Below are 16,925 nucleotides of genomic sequence, written 5' to 3'. Positions count from 1 at the left end.
GCTAGATTGTTTGAGAAACCAAAGGAGTTGCCACCAAGGCGAACGACGGACCATCGCATAAAGATTGTGCCCGGGTTTGCACCGGCAAACATGAGGTCGTATTAGTATCCACATGTGCAAAATAAAGTTATCTCCAAGATGGTAGCTAAGATGTTGGAGCAAGGTCTCATACAACCAAGTCATAGCTCTTACTTATCGCTCGTGCTATTGGTGCGAAAGAAGGACGAGCCATGGAGTTTTTGTGTCAACTACCGGGCACTAAACGCTATCACCGTCAAGGATCGATATCCCATTCCGGTCATAGAGCAGCTGCTAGACAAGCTTGCAGGGGAGACCATATTCAGCAAGCTTGACTTGTAGGCTGGGTATCATCAAATTGTATTTCGAACTCCAAATAGGCACTACGAGTTTCAAGTGATGCCCTTTGGTCTCATTGCTCTAGCTACATTTTAAGGCCTCATGAATGATATTTTTTGGCCTCAATTGTGAAGGTATGTCTTGGTATTCTTTGATGATATTTTGGTGTATAGTAGAATTAAAATAGAGCATTGGCAGCATTTAGAGGATGTGATAAATTTGTTGAAGCAAAACCAGCTGAAGATTAAGAAGTCCAAGTGCTTATAGGGAGTACCACAAGTGGGGTATTTAGGCCATATCATCTCAGCGGAAGCTGTAGTGGCGGATCCTCAAAAGGTTGCATGCATGACTACTTGGACGATCCCTACTATCACCATAGGATTGCTAGGATTCTTAGGGCTAATCGGATATTATCGCCGCTTCATCGCCGGGTATGGCAAGATCGCTGCTCCTCTCACTTGTTTGTTGAAGAAAGACTCTTTTAGATGGATGGATGAAGCCACTACAGCCTTTGAAAAACTGAAAATCGGAATGACAATGGCTCCCGTTCTAGCTCTACCGGACTTCACCAAAAAGTTTATTATGGAATGTGATGCATTGAGAGTTGGCATAGGAGCTACACTAATACAAGGAGTACGTCCTATAGCCTTTTTTAGTAAGGCCTTATCATAAAAATCCCAACAATTATCTACCTACAAGAGAGAGATGTTGGCAATTCTGCATGCGGTGATAAAGTAGAGACCTTATTTGATTGGTAGGTGATTCATTATTCGAACCGATCAAAGGAGCCTTCCATACTTTATGGGATATCGTATTCACACTGCGGCACAGCAGAAATGAGTTACAAAATTGCTGGGGTATGATTATGAAATTCAATACAAGAAAGGAATGGAAAATAGAATGGCGGATGCACTATCACGCCAACCCGATACTACCGAGCTTGCAACCTATTCTTCTCCTACTTTTCCTTTTCTTGATGAGTTGAGGTATGTATGTACATCTAGAGCTAGAGAATCAAAGCGGTTTGCTATTGGATTGCGGGTGCATTCGAGAGCCAATAAATGATAGATTGCGGCAGAAATTGTTGGAGCACTTCTACCAAACTCCAGAGGCTGGTCGTGAGTGTGTCTTGAGGACTTATAGAAGGATATCACATAGTTGCACGTGGCCAGGCCTGAGGCGAGATGTGAGGAGTTTTGTCTGTGCTTGCGAAGTTTGTCAAAGGGCTAAGGCAACTATATTGAAACCGACGGGATTACTACAGCTTCTACCAATATCAGACTGTGTTTGGGAAGACATTTCTATGGAATTCATAGAGAGTTTTCCACTGGTACGTGGTTATTTTGTTATTTTTGTGGTGGTTGACAGGTTGAGCAAGTATGCACATTTTTCTACATTGTCACATCCATTTTCAGCCAAGTCAGTGGCTAAAATTTTTGTTAGAGATGTTGCTCAGTTGCATGGCATGTCATGCACAATTGTCTCGGATCATGATCGTGTTTTTATGAGCGACTTTTGGATAGAATTTTTTTATATTACAGGGAACTTGATTGAACTTCAGTTCAGCCTACCATCCATAGACGGACAGCCAAACTGAAGTTATTAATCGAAGCATTGAGTAGTACTTGCAGTGCTTTATTGGAGAGATGCCGAGACGATGGTTAGAGTTCTTACCGTGGGCGGAGTGGTCTTACAACACCGCCTACCACAGCAGTATTAGCATGACTCCATTCGAGGTGGTGTATGGGCACACAGCTTCGACATTATGCGCTTATGATCCAGTGGCATCTGCTTATCGGACAAAGGTGGACTTAGCTTTGATAGATAGAGACGTCACATTGAGGAGGTTGCGTGCTCATCTTAAACTTGCTCAAAACCGCATGAAGCAAGTTTATGATCGTAGCCAGTGGGAGCAGGAGTTTGACATCGGCAGTTGGGTGTTCGTGAGGGTGCAACTATATCGACAGGTGACCTTGTGTCCGATGTGAAACTAGAAGTTAGCACATCGCTACTTCAGTCCGTTTTGGGTGTTAAAGCATATCAGTCCGGTTACATATCGGTTGGAGCTGTCAGAGGGATCGAGAGTGCATCTTGTCTTTCATGTTTTATTACTGAGGGAGCGGATTGGAGATCATAAGGTCATTAGATTAGTTCTATCGGAGCCATTAGAGGAGTCAAAGATCATAGAGCTAGTTCGTGTACTTGCTAGGCGTCAACGACGTCATGGTATTAGATTAGAGATGGAGGTTCTAGTTGAGTGGCTTGGCAAGCCATCAGATGAGGCGACATGAGAGTTGGAGATGGATATTTTGGAGCGTTTCCCCGACTTTACACTTTGAGGACAAGGGCGAGGAAGCATGGTGGATACACTTAGTTAGTCTTTTCTTATTGTATTAGTTATTTGTTTTCATTAAAATAAATTTTCGGTAGATTGCGTTCGAACGCGGAAGAGGGCGCGTTTGAACGCCTTTGTGAAACGCCGTGTTCGAACGTCTGAATCAGGTTCGCATCGATAGAGAACGCTTTTTGTGCGTTCGAACATGGTTGGGCACATTCGAACGCGATCGACGAGAGTCCACTAGAATTAGGGTTAATAATTATTATTTTGGCTTATTGGCTAGCCTCTATAAAGGTGTAGATGGCAGCCAAAATTATTATGCTATTGGAATATTGGTTTCTTGCATCGCTATCCTCTCTCTAGTCTCTCTATCCTAATCTCCCTCCTCTCTCTTCACCAACCAGCCACCTCTATCGTTGGCAAGGTCTCTCCTAACTTCTAATCTTCCTCGTCTGTCGAGTTCTCCCTCTTTCTTAGGATCTCGACTACTTCTTCCCTTTCGTCTTTATCCCTTAAACATTATCATCCATCCACCCTCATTTCCATTATCATCCATAACCCTAACATCCATTCCACCCGTCACCACCACCATCATCCGCACTATATCGTGTTTTCATCCTAGTTGCAGTTCAAATCTATGAAGGGCATAAATACAAAAAACGTAGATCAGGGATTACAGATCGATTACATTTAGTTTCATAATTTTCTGACTTCGAGAGAATATTTGGTGAATATTTTTTTTTATTGCGCGGACTGCTTCTTACAATAAATTTAGATCTTGAAGGAATCGTTCCGTAACCTATCAAAGGGTTGGTGAAATTTTTATTCGGGACGTTGCTAAATTATATGCCGAGGATGATTGTATCCCATATTTTCATTAGTGAATTTTGGTCGAAATTTTTTAGGTTGCAGGGTACATGATTGATATTTTCATACCCTAATCATCTCCCTTAACTCTAACCACATATCCATGTCCATCCCGCTATTTCATGATCTTTGGTTAGTATTTCATATGTAACTTTCGATCTACTTATTCAATCGATGAGATTCTTATGGTGTTGGATTCCTAACTTGCAGAGCAATGATATTCGAATCTTAGATTGATCCAATGGTTGGATCGAACCCAGTTACCTTTGCAAGTTGTCTACTAAATTATGTCCAGATTATCAAATCAGATAGAAAATCATATTCACCAAAAGCAACCATAATAAAATAATTTCAATTCAAGCTGATCATGAATCTAAGCTCGAAATTATTTTCAATTCAAGCTTGATATGAGTTAGGCTCCATCAAGCTCGGTTAATTACACCTCTATTCTCATGTCTCTATTTCTCTCTCTCTCTCTCTCTCTCTCTCTCTCTTTCTCTCCCTTCTTCAAGTACTTGGAATGGAAAGAGAACTCTTAGTAGCTTTTTGTTAATTGCGTCGGTCACTCTAAGTGGAAGAAGTGAGTCCTTTTTTCCTTACTAATGAAGGTTGAAACCAAAGATTAAATCAAGCTTTGTTTGTCAACATAAGTTGGTACTGATGGTACTTAGTAAAGGTGAAAGAAAAATAATGAGACTAACATCTAGATGAGGGGACTGATGATGTGGTCCAGCCCGATAGGGTCATCTCACAAGGGACATTGGGTTCGCTAGGTCGAACCAAGTTGTAATCGAGATTTTTGTTTGAACAGTAGTAGTCTCAAGCTATGACATTCGAATGGTCATAATCTGACGTTCAAATGTAATAGCCTTATCGAAGAATAACTGTTCTCAAGTTTTGGCATTTAAATGGTTGATGCCCGGCGTTCGAACACCACAGCCCCATCAAAGAATAAGTGTTTTTGGGTTTTAGCAATGGAACGCCGTTAGTATATTATAACACCCTTGCCCGGCATTGGCACGTGTGCGCCCACACGAGCACATGTGGCGCACGTGATAAGATGGGTGGGGCTTGTAATGTCTCCACCTGGCATGGGCACGCGCGGCGCACACGACAGGTTGGGCAGAGCCCATCACGCATAGAAACACTCCTGTGCTCATATAATTATGACATCATCAAATAAAACCTGCTACTATATCCATGCTTACATAATCCATCACCAAATAAATCATACTATTATAATAAAAAAAACCTATTAATATATGAATATCCAAGTCCACAATAATATACATTAGACCACTATGTAATCTGGCAGAGTCCACACAAGCCACGACAAACCATAAAAATACAAGTAAAACACTAATACATGCGTACACTATAATCTGACATGTATTATACAAATCATCGTCTGATACAATAAAGTATAAATATAACAAACAATGATACAACTCAATTTCTATACAAATTATCATCTATATCGTCTCACACCTATAGCTCACCTCATCATTCTAAAATATCTTCTTAGGATATCTCAAGTTGCTATCATGTACCACATATCTGAGGGGGTTAGAAAGAAGTAAAGAGAGTCATGAGCAAAAAGCTTAGTGAATAGACCTTACCCCAAATCAGTGATGCCAAACAGAGAGTAAATCATGTACTAGATAATATGAATCAGAAAGAGCATCATGTCATGAATGAGTATATGAATATACCCCCAATAATAAATAAATGTATGGTAGATATCATGTCATAACTGATCAAAGTATATAATTCTCGATAATGTATAAACAAATCTCCATGTGATACAATCATCATAACTCTCTCTCAAATATAATACATATGATACATACCGACCATGATCATGCTATAATATCAAATACAACCACTCGATAATTAAGTATATCAGATGATAATGAAATCATATACATTTCTCAATATCACGATCATCACCGACATCTTGGTATAATATCATCATACTAGACCATTGTGCACAGTCAACACTTGGTACTCGGTCTCAACATCATGCCCGAAGACTCAGAACATACTCTGCCATCCATAAAGAATATCTCAATCATAATCATACCTTGCCATCCGCTAAGGGTATCAACATCCATCTAGACCGGGCACCTTTCTAGTTGATAGAAACACATGAGGATAACTCGCCACATATACCCTAGCGAACGACATGTGTTTGATTGTCTGCTCGGCTGATACACTTAGTTAGGATCTTTTCTTATTGTATTAGGTGTTTAATTTCATTAAAATAAAATTCTTGTAGGTCGCGTTTGAACACAAGAGGGGTTGTGTTCGAATACCCTTGTGAATGCCTACATTAGGTTTGCAAATATATAGAACGCATATTGTGCGTTGGAATGCGGTCGAGCGAGTTTGAACGCTCGCGTTCAAATGCCTGTATTGCGTTTGCACATCCAGAGATGGAGCTTTTTGAGTGCGTTCGAACGTGATCGAGCGTGTTCGAATGTGATCGAGTGCGTTCGAACGTGATCAACAGGAAAGTTCTAGAATTAGGGTTTCATATTGTTTTATGACTTGTTGGCTAGTCTCTATAAATATGTGGATGGCAGCTAACTTCATTATGGAATTGGATTATTGATTTCTTGCCTCCTATCTTTTCTTTAGACTTCTCCCTCCTCCCTCTTCACCATCCTTCCACCTCTACAGTTGGCAAAGTTTCTTCTAACTTCTAATGTCCCTCGACTATCGAGCCACCCCTCTTCTTTGGGATCTCGACCACTTCGTTTCCTTCATCTACTTCCCTTAATCACTTCCACAATCCACCCTCATCTCCATACCCATCCATAACTCTAACATCCACTTCACCTGTCACCACCACCATCACCCATGTTATTCCGTGATTTCATCCCTACTACAGTTCGAATCTGTAAAGGGTGTAAATATTAAAGTTATAGATCAGGAAGTTACGAACCTAACCCAATTAGCTTCATAATTTTTTGACTATCAAAGAATATCTGACAAATATTTTCCTACGGTTGTGCGGACTAATTCCTATAATACATTCAGATCTTGAAGAAATCGTAGCATAGCTATCAATTGGTATCAGAGCTATATCAAAGTGGTATCAAAGTAGGCGAACCTCAGACCTCCATTAATGGTTGAAACAAGGAAGATGACATCAACAAGGAGACCTATGGAGAGCACACCGATAAGGGAGGACTCAATGCACGATGATCCTAACCGTAAGGCCGATTCCTTTGGAGCAACCACCACAGGACCGAGTCAACCAACGTCCATGAGTTCGAATATGGACAAACTTAGGGGCATGTTGCAAACATTGTTGTAGAGAGTTGATAACATGCAAAAGGATCACAACGAATTCAAGGAATATGTCGTGAATTGATTGGGTTCGTCATCTCCTCGACGATGAACGGAATTTCAAGAAGGACCAGTGATGGGACCTCATCGAACCGATGCTCCATAGGTCCAGGTGCATCATATGAGTGTCAATGGTCCCCTTCTACCTATGCCTTCACATCATTCCCCATCTCCGTTACAAAACCCAAGACCGACGGTGGTGGAACCCGAGAGGTGTGAGGCACCGGTGCGCTTCGTCAATGAGGAGGATTGACACTATGAGGATGAGGTTGATCCCTATGGAGATGGTGATGGACGTGCTCGAAGATTTAAAGAAGGTGATCAACATACATAAAGGTTTAGACCTGAACTAAGGATCTTTCACGAACCCAATAACGCTATTCGGGGGAGAACCGCACGTTTGGACTTTCTAAAATTCTCAGGCGGTGATCCAACGGATTAGGTGTTTCAAGTTGAACAATATTTTGATTGTCAAGGTACAACGGAAGATGCAAAAGTTCAGATGGCAAGCTTTCACCTCCAAGGAACGGCATTGCATTGGTATAGATCGGTTATTCGTGGTGGAGGATTTACCGGATAGGCTGATTTTGTAGGAGGATTACACGCAAATTTGGGATAGTGGCATATGAAAATTTTACTGCCACATTAAGCAAAATGGTTCAAAGAATGACTGTATTGGAGTATCAAGCTGAGTTTGAAAGAGTTAGTAGTCGTTGTGAGCCACCATGGTCCGAACGGACATTGATGAGTACATTTATTTTAGGGCTGTGGGATGAGATACAAGTGGATGTTCATGCTCTATGTCCAACTGCTTTTGAGTAGGCCTTTGAGAAGGCTGTGAGAATGGAACAAAAGCAGAGGGCTTTAAGGATGGCAGCGAAAAACAATTGGGGCAACCGAGATGGGCGGTTTGCACCTAGAACGTCGGCTGAAAATTCCGCGGTTTCAAAAACAGCGGCTGCGAGTACTAGACCACGACCACCTTTGAGACCTTCTTCGGATGTTAGAGTTGGCACTAAACCCCTAGTTCGAACTCTCACACCTGCCCAAGTGGAGGGGCGAAGAGCAAAGGGTCTCTGCTTTCGATGTGATGAGTGTTTCACCCCCGGTCATCGGTGTTCTAAATCGATCGGGAGTGTGATGCTTATCGATGGTCTTGACGAGGATGATGAGGTTGTCGATGATGAGGAGTGTCCAGAGGAGGTCCATGAGAGGCCGTTGTGAAGGGCATTGAGGAAGATATCCAAGCTAAAATATCGATGCATGCATATTCGGGTACTTTCGCACCGAGGACGTTACGAGTAGACGGACTTGCTAGAAAGTATTGTGTGCACATCCTCATCGATTCAGAAAGTACACACAACTTTCTAGATGAGAGGTTAGTGAGGAGATTGGGTTTGGATGCCGAATCGACCACGGGATTTGACGTTGCTATTGGAGACGGCACGAAGCTTAAGGTAAATAGCTTGTGTTGCCGGGTCGGTATACGGGTGCAAGGACACGATATCATTGTGGACTTGTATCTGTTGGCGCTGCGAGGAGCGGACATTGTCCTTGGTGCTCAGTGGTTACAGAGTTTGGAACACGTCACATTTGATTTCCAGAGCATGTGGATGAAATTTAAACAAGGAAACAAGGATGTGTGGCTTGATGGTGTTCGGTCTTCGCCATTTCCTATGATGCAGCCTATGATAGGGTTGCTTTGTGCATATGATTTGGCCTATCTTCTTCAGGTACTACTATTGAATTGTCTAATTTATTAGAAAACTTTTCTATACTGTTTGAGGAGCCGTTGGAGTTGCCGCCGAGGAGAGCGACGAACAATCGTATAGAGATTGTACCCGGGGCTGCACCGACGAGCATGAGGTCATATCAGTATCCACATGTGCAAAAAGAAGTTATCTCAAAGATGGTAGACGAGATGTTGGAGCAAGGCCTCATACAACCAAGTCATAGGTCATACTTATCCCCCGTGCTTTTGGTGCAAAAAAAGGATGGGAGATGACGTTTTTGTGTCAACTATCGAGCACTAAACACTATTACCGTCAAGGACCGGTATCCCATTCCGATTATCGAGGAGTTATTGGACGAGCTTGCAGGGGCAACTATATTTAGTAAGCTTGACTTGAGGGCTGGGTATCATCAAATTAGAGTTCACCCGGCAGATGTGCACAAAACTGTATTTTGGACTCCGAATGGGCATTACGAGTTTCGAGTGATGCCTTTTGGTCTCACTAATGCTCCAGCTACCTTTCAAGGCCTCATGAATGATATATTTTGGCCTCTCTTGCGAAGGTATGTCTTGGTATTTTTTGACGATATTTTTATGTATAGTAGAACTGAATTGGAGCATTGGCGGCATTTGGAGGACGTGTTGAATATGTTGTAGCAAAACCAATTGAAGATCAAGAAGTCTAAGTGCCTATGGAGAGTACCAAAGGTGGTGTATTTAGGCCACATCATTTCAGCGAATGGTATAGCGGCGGATCCACAAAAGGTTGCTTGCATAACCGCTTGGCCTATCCCTAGTACTACCACCGGATTGAGAGGATTTTTGGGGCTGATAGGATATTATCTCCAATTCATCGCCGGATATGGCAAGATCGTTGTTTCTCTCACTTCTTTGTTGAAAAATGACTCTTTCAGATGGACGGATGAAGCCATTATAGCCTTTGAAAAATTAAAAACAGCAATGACGACGGCTCCCGCTTTAGCGCTACCGGACTTCACCAAAGAATTCATTGTGGAATGTGATGCCTCGGGTGTTGGCATAGGAGCTGTACTAATGCAAGGAGGACGTCCCATAGCTTTTCTTAGTAAGGCTTTGTCCCAAAAATCTCACCAATTATCGACTTATGAGAGAGAGAGAGATGTTGGCAATTCTGCATGTGATAACAAATTGGAGGCCTTATTTGATCGATAGGCGATTTATTATCCGAACTGATCAAAGGAGCCTTCTATACTTTACGGGACAGCACATGCACACTCCGGCACAGCAGCGATGAGTCACAAAATTACTGGGGTATGATTATGAAATTCAATACAAGAAGGGAACGAAAAATAGAGCGGCGGATGCCCTATCACGCCAACCCGATATCGCCTCGCTTGCAGCCTATTCATCTCCTACCTTTCCCTTCCTTGACGAGCTGAGTTATGCATGTACATCTAACCTAGATATTTTGAGATTGTTGCAGGAGATGATGGATGATCCGGAGCGCTATCCCGAGTTGGAGAATCGAGGCGGTTTGCTGCTCGACCGCTGATGCATTCGGGTGCCCGCAAATGATAGATTGCGGCAGAAATTGTTGGAGCACTTCCACCACACTCTAGAGGCTGGTCATGAGGGTGTCTTGAGGATTTATAGGAGGATATCTCAGAGTTGCACGTGGCCAGGATTGAGACGGGATGTGAGGAGTTTTGTCCGTGCTTGCGAAGTCTATCAATGGGCTAAAGCAACCACTTCGAAACCGATCGGATTACTACAGCTTTTACCTATACCGGACCATGTTTGGGAGGATATTTCTATGGATTTCATAGAGGGTCTTCCACTGGTACATGGTTATTCTGTTATCTTTGTAGTGGTTGACAGATTGAGTAAGTATGCACACTTTTCGACATTGTCACATCCGTTTTCAGCCAAGTCGATGGCTGAAATTTTTGTTAGAGATGTTGCTCGGTTACATGGCATGCCACGCATGATTGTCTCAGATCGTGATCGTGTATTTATGAACGAATTTTGGACTGAGTTTCTTAGATTGTAGGAGACCCGATTGAATTTCAATTCGGCCTACCATCCATAGACGGACGGCCAAACCGAGGTGGTCAATCGAGGCATTGAGTAGTATTTGAGGTGCTTTGTGGGAGAGATGTCGAGTATGAATAAACCACTGGATAGTTTATCTAGGAAAGTTGATGTCCTTGTGTTAAGTCAAATTATGAAACCTATAAATTAAGTGCAATCTGAAGTTTGTAGTGTTTGTGCCAGTCCCATGCACACTGCAATGATTTGCCCTTCCTTAGGGTATCAAGATGGGTTCAATGAGCAAGTGAATGCCCTAAATCAATTTAGAAAGCCATTCAATAGTCCTTACTCTGAAACATATAATCCAAATAGGCAAAATCACCCCAATTTTTCTTGGAGGCCACAGTAGCCTCAAATAAACCAAGGAGGACCTCCAGGATTTAACCAATTTTGTCCTCCTACTCAGTCTGTCTCTTATGCTCGTCCTCTTAATCAATCGATTATAGTACCTCAGCAACAGCCATCCAACTTAAAAGCGATGATAGAGAAATTTATCATTGGAACTAATGCTAATTTGCAAAGAATAGAAGCTACAAATATACAAAATTCTTAAGCCATTTTTCAGCTTCAACATCAAGTGGGTCAGTTAGCATCTAAGGTTAGTACGAGAGAATATGAAAAATTTCCTAGTCAACCCATTCCTAACCCAAACGGCCAATATGAGGTTAGCCAACCATCCACCTCAGGTGTGCATAACGAACAAGTTCAATCAGTTATTACCCTTCGGTCTGGAAAACTAGTCAACAATAAGGTTGAAGTGCCAAATCATGAAAAATCTATCTCAGAGGGTGAAGAAATCTGTCCCGCAAAATAATCATGATAGTTCATTTGGAACTATAACCTGTGACTCTAGCAACCCAAGACAATCTCTACCCAAATCTAGAAATTCATCTAAGCAAACTTTTATTCACAAAGCACCATTTTCCCAAAGACTAACTCAGGCTAAAGTAGGAACAAACTTTAGTGAGATGATGGAATTGTTTAAGCAAGTTGAAATTAACATTCCATTACTTGATGCCATTAAGCAATTTCCTGCTTACGCTAAATTTTTGAAGTATCTTTGCACTCAAAAAAGAAAATCAAAAATGCAAAAGAAGGCATTCCTAGCTGAGCAAGTAAGCTCAATCATCCAAAATAACATTCCACCTAAGTTTAAAGATCCAGGTTGTCCTACTATTTCGTGTGTCATTGGCAATCATGTCATTGATAAAGTCCTTTTGTATTTAGGTGCAAGTGTTAATCTTTTGTCGTATTCAATTTACAAGCAATTAGGTCTTGGAGAGTTGAAGCCAACTCAAATTAAACTGTTTTTGGTAGATCGTTCTGTCAAATATCCTCGAGGCATCATAGAGGATGTTCTGATTAAGGTAGACAAGTTCATTTTTCCTATGGATTTTATAATCCTTGATACTAAACCTATCCAAAACCCGAGCAATCATATCCCTGTGATCATAGGAAGGCCATTCTTAGCCACTGCTAATGCAGTCATTCACTGTCAAAATGGGATTATGAAGCTGTCTTTTGGCAATATGACTATTGAATTAAATGTTTTTGATGTTAGCCATCAACCTCCTGAAACTGATGATGTTTTTGAGGTTGACATGATTGAAGGCCTATTAGAGAGCATAAATAAGCAGGCAAATGTTGAGGATCCTTTAGAAAAGTGTCTTTTACATTTTGACGGTGATTTTGATTGGGAAACTTCTTTTGAGGAAGTCAATGCATTGTTAGAGTCTGCACCTCTTATGGATTTTAATAAATGGCAACCCAAGATAGAACTTCTTCCACCATCTTCACTCCCAACTCCTTCGTTCATCATAAAACCTCCAAAGTTAGATCTTAAACCACTACCAGATACTCTTAAGTATGTATTTTTAGGCTCTTCTGAAACCCTTCCTATTATTGTAGCATCTGATTTGGGTAAGGAACAAGAGGAAAAACTTGTGAGTGTCTTAAAAGAATACAAGGAAGCTATAGGATGGACCATAGCTGATATCAAGGGAATTAGTCCTGATGTGGTTATGCATCGAATCCATTTAGAGGAAAATGCAAAAAAAATCTCATGAACTACAATGGAGGTAAAATCTTATGATGAAGGATATTGTTAGAGCTGAAGTGCTAAAATTATTAGATGCGGGTATTATTGGATAGTGCATGGGTGAGTCCAATTCATGTTGTGCCTAAGAAGTTTGCCATTATAGTAGTGCAAAATAAGAACGATGAGTTAGTACCCACTCGTGTTCAAACAGGGTGGCGTGTTTGCATTGACTACCGAAAACTTAATCTTGTAACTAGGAAGGATCATTTTCCCCTTCCTTTCATTGATCAAATGTTTGAAAGGTTCGCGAGACATGCTTATTATTGTTTTTTAGATGGTTATTCTAGCTATAACCAAATCCCTATAGCACCTGAGGATCAAGAGAAGACCACATTTACTTGCCCCTTTGGAACATTTGCCTATCGTCGCATGCCTTTTGGGTTATGCAATGCTCCTGGTACCTTTCAAAGGTGCATGATTAGCATATTCTCAGATATGGTAGAATGGTTCTTGGAAGTTTTATGGATGACTTTTCTATCTTTGGATCATCATTTAATGAATGCTTGCACCACCTGTCTCTAGTCTTAGAAAGGTGCAAAGAGAAAAGCCTAGTGCTTAATTGGGAAAAATGTCACTTTATGGTGAAGAAAGGAATTGTTCTAGGACATATTATTTCTAAAGATGGGATCGAAGTCGATAAGGCTAAAATTGACTTAATTTCTAACCTTCTATCACCTCGAACTGTGAAGGAAATCCGATCACTTTTGGGTCATGCGGGTTTTTACCGACGATTTATTAAGGATTTCAGTAAGATATCACGACCTTTATGTAATTTACTGGCTAAGGATTCTCAATTTGTCTTTAATGAAGAATGTCTTAAGGCTTTTCAACAGTTAAAAATTGAATTAATGAATTAACTTCTGCTCCTATCATTCAACCACCAAATTGGGATGAGCTTTTTGAGATTATGTGCGATGCATTTGACTATGCAATTGGAGCGATTTTAGGACAACGGGTTAATAGGTTACCACATGTGATCTATTATGCTAGTAAAACCCTGAATGATGTACAACTAAATTATTCCACTACTGAGAAAGAGTTGCTAGCAGTTGTGTTTGCTTTAGACAAATTTAGATCCTACCTCTTAGGGTCTAAAGTCATCATCTATTCTAATCATGCAACAACAAAATATCTTCTCTCTAAAAAGGATGCTAAAGCCCGTTTAATTCGTTGAATTCTGTTGCTCTAAGAATTTGATCTTGAAATTAGGGACAAGAAAGGTTCTAAAAATGTTGTCGCAGATCACTTATCTAGGGTTATCCTAGAATCATCTTATGAATCCAAACTAATATCTGAATCTTTTCCTGATAAGCAGCTAATGAGTGCTTCTCAACTATCATGGTATGCTAATATTGTCAACTATCTTGCTACTAGTCAAATGCCTTCTCATTGGACCAAGCAAGATAAGTCTAAATTTTTAGCTGAGGTCAAGTTCTTTTTCTGGGATGACCCATACTTGTTTAAGTATTGCCCAGATCAAATCATTAGGAGATGTGTGCCTGATGATGATTTTTATAAAATTATTTCTTTTTGTCATAATCAAGCCTGTGGGGGTCATTTTAGCTTTAAAAAGACTGCTGCAAAAATTTTGCAATGTGGGTTTTATTAGCCCTCCATCTTTCGTGATGTTCATGAGTATTGCAAAGTTTGTGAGAGATGTCAAAGACTAAGGAGTATTTCAAAGAGGAACATGATGCTGCTCAATCCAATTTTAATTGTTGAGATTTTTGATGTCTGGGGTATAGATTTCATGGGACCATTTCCAAATTCTTTTGGTTATGAGTACATTCTTGTTGCTGTAGATTATATTTCAAAATAGGTTGAAACTATAGCTTGTAGAACAAATGATCACAAAATTGTAATCAAGTTTTTGAAAGACAATGTTTTTGCTCGTTTTGGTACGCCGCGTGCCATTATAAGCGATGGAGGGAAACATTTTTGCAATCAAGTTTTTAAAAGACTTATGCTTAAATATTCTATCATACATAAAGTTGCCACTCCCGATCACCCCCAAACTAGCGGTCAGGTCGAGATATCTAATAGAGGGATCAAAAGAATTTTGGAGAAGACAGTTAACCCCACTAGGAAAGATTGGTCATTAGGCTTAGTGATGCATTGTGGGTATATCGAACTGCATTTAAAACTCCTATTGGGATGTCCCCATATCGAATTGTGTTTGGTAAGGCTTGTCACCTTCCTGTAGAGCTAGAACATCGAGCTTATTAGGCGATTAAGCAACTGAATTTTGATCTTGATAAGGCAGGTGCTCATAGGAAATTACAATTGAATGAATTAGAGGAAATTAAAAATGATGCTTATGACTGTGCTAAAAGCTATAAGGATAAAATGAAACAATATCATGATAAACACATTTTGAGAAAATCATTTAGTCTTGGTCAAAAAGTCCTACTTTATAATTCGCGTTTACATCTTTTTCCTGGAAAATTGAGAAGTAAGTGGATGGGCCCTTTTACTATATGCATTGTCTATCCTTATGGAGCTGTCGAGGTTGAAAACCCTAAAAATGGTGAGATATTTAAGGTGAATGGTCAAAGACTTAAACCATTTTTAGAATTGCGCAATCGAGAAGTAGAAGCACTTCTAGAAGATCCTAATTATCAAGGCTGATCTCTATATCTTCTAGAGATTAATTTTGTACATTGTTATATGACTTTTTATTTTTATTATTATATGTACAACATTTGACAGGAGGAAGCTTGTAGTATAAATTATCCTTCTCAGATAAATTCTACCATTTTTTTATACTTTATTTTCTTACATTGAGGACAACGTAGAATTTAGATTGGGGGGTGATATTTCATATTTCTTCTTTTTTTTTTAGGTCTTTTCTTTTCAGGTACTTGTAGTTATGTTTTGTTTTCCGATATTTTTCTATATGTTTTTGCTCCTTAGAATATGTAGTGGTATTTAGCAGAGTCAATTTGGTTAGAAAGCGGGATCAAACATGAAGTGATGTTTTGATTAAGCGAAGCATAAATCCTATTTTCTTCATTCTATTTTTATTCACTTATTTAAAAAAAAAACTAATGGAACATGTGTTTTAGTGATGCAGTCCTCAGAATGTAGTCTTGTTACCATTATGTTTCTGAAATAAATGCGAGGATCAGTATAAAATATCTGGTATTCTTAGTAATTCTTGATCTGTCATCATAGAGTTTCATGCTTATTATTCAGGAGAAATTTTCAGATCACATGTAGGTTGAATGTATAATATGCTAATGATAAATATATCAAGTTGATTGAAATGCAAAAAGTTATAATTGATGTTAGAGCAATAGTCTCTCTACTGAGTAACCGGGCCTTCGCGTAACCACTCGAGAAGTGTTTGCGTCAAAAGGTAGAATTACCATCTCTAATTCATGGTTGTTAGTTGTATACTGCCTTTTTGGTTCGAGGTGTGATGCCCGAGGGGTGCTTCGTCACCTAGTGGCCAAATCCATTGGCAGAATCCTCGTTACAAGGACCATCTAGAAAGCAAGATAACACTAGCATTGCTCAACCATGAAATTCTAAGTTAAGTTAATAAGAAAATTAAGATCGTAATAAAGCATATTATACATATATACCCTAGTGTTCCGGTGTGATTCAGATCTGGATCTATCTCCTTGTATTTTATTGCAGCATGCTTTTCTATTATGATTTTGGGAGAATGAATAGTTTCAATAAGGTTAGAATGTATATTAATACTAAATGAAAAGATAATTGGATAACTTGCCTATATTTTTGAGATTGATTGACTCTAGCTATGTCCGCTTTGTGAAAATTTTCTAGTATTTACATGTGTATATTCTTAGTATGAGGTCTTGAGGGTAATTGCAAAGTTTGAGATTTGCTGATCTAAGTGGATGTAATTGTCAGTATTCCTGGGTTGATTTTGCTAAATGTTGCTACATAATCAATAAGGAGCAAAATTTTAGATGATTTTATTGTTTTCTTTTCAAGATTTTTTTAATTACTTGAGTCTTATATTTTCTTTCTTTTATTTCGTTTAATTGACTTAATGAATTTTGTGGGTAAATTCACTGCAAACCCTCATGAGACACAACTCGTTCATTAGTGGAAGCTAGGGGTTTAAAGGCTTGTTGCAT

At 39.8% G+C, this 16,925-nt stretch overlaps 1 pseudogene; it reads left to right on the top strand.

Annotated features, from left to right (window-relative positions):
* The first annotated feature begins 11,485 nt into the window (after positions 1-11,485).
* On the top strand, positions 11,486-15,444 carry LOC140772021 (uncharacterized; annotated as a pseudogene).
* The last annotated feature ends 1,481 nt before the right edge of the window (positions 15,445-16,925 follow it).

Source organism: Typha angustifolia, chromosome 12 (genome assembly GCF_048772165.1).
Source record: "Typha angustifolia cultivar Huaian chromosome 12, ASM4877216v1, whole genome shotgun sequence".
NCBI lineage: Eukaryota > Viridiplantae > Streptophyta > Magnoliopsida > Poales > Typhaceae > Typha > Typha angustifolia.
This window is presented reverse-complemented; position numbering and strand designations above follow the sequence as displayed.